We start from the raw sequence: 975 nt of genomic DNA, 5'->3' as shown, positions 1-975 counted from the left end.
CCACAACATTTGATCAGTAATTTCATTGCAAAATCCGCATTTATACAATTAGTTGAGAGAAGTCAATTAGGGGGGATGCCTAGTGAAGACCCTCATTCTCATATGGAGACTTTTTGTGACTATTGTGATGCGATTTCTCAAACCGGAGTTACTCAAGACCAAATTCGATGGGTCTTATTTCCTTTTTCTTTGATTGGTTCCGCGAAACAATTGTTAAAGAGCCTTGATAAGGCTACTCTTGGTATTGATTCTTGGAAGAAATTGGCACTTGCTTTCTACAAGAAATTCTATCCTCCGGAAAAGACTAACATGTTGATAGCCCAAATCACCGGGTTCAAACAAAGGGATGAGGAATCTTTGTATTAAGCATGGGAGAGATTCAAGGATACTTGCCGATCTTGTCCACATCATGGACTTAGCGAGTGGTTCCATGTACAACAATTTTGGAATGGTCTATATGAAGACTCCCGAAATATTCTCAATTTGGGATCAAATGGTATGTTTACCGAAGTTGATGATAATCAAACATGGAACAAGATTGAGGAAATGGCGGTCCATAACTCACAATATAGTAGACCTCGTAAGGCTACTAGAGGAGGAAAGCATGAAGTGGACTCTATTACTCAATTGGGTGCTCAACTTAGTGCTCATATTGATACCATTAATTTGAAGTTTGAAAAGACTATGGCTAAGCTTGAAGAAGTCTCTAAATCGCCTAAGCAACATGTTAATGCCATGGTGGCGTCTTCATCAATTCCAAGTGGAGTATGTGAGAGTTGTGGAACTTTGGGACATGACCAAAGCGAATGTAGGGGAACAAGTGAATGCTTTCCAAGCATACAAGAGTGGTACTCCTTATTCCAACTATTATAATGAAAACACCAAATTTCATCCCAACCTCTCATACAAAAGCCAAAATGTTCAAAACCCTCAAACAACATACACCCTACCTCCAGTGAGAAACCAAGCTCAAAG

The 975-nt window shown here is 39.5% G+C and overlaps 1 pseudogene; it reads right to left on the bottom strand.

Annotated features, from left to right (window-relative positions):
* Nucleotides 1-317: 317 nt before the first annotated feature.
* Nucleotides 318-416, bottom strand: LOC141625115 (small nucleolar RNA R71; annotated as a pseudogene).
* Between the last annotated feature and the right edge of the window lie 559 nt (nucleotides 417-975).

The sequence above is a fragment of the Silene latifolia genome, chromosome X (genome assembly GCF_048544455.1).
Source record: "Silene latifolia isolate original U9 population chromosome X, ASM4854445v1, whole genome shotgun sequence".
NCBI classification, from domain to species: domain Eukaryota; kingdom Viridiplantae; phylum Streptophyta; class Magnoliopsida; order Caryophyllales; family Caryophyllaceae; genus Silene; species Silene latifolia.
Note: the sequence above shows the minus strand (reverse complement) of the source record. Positions and strands in the feature narration are given on the sequence as shown.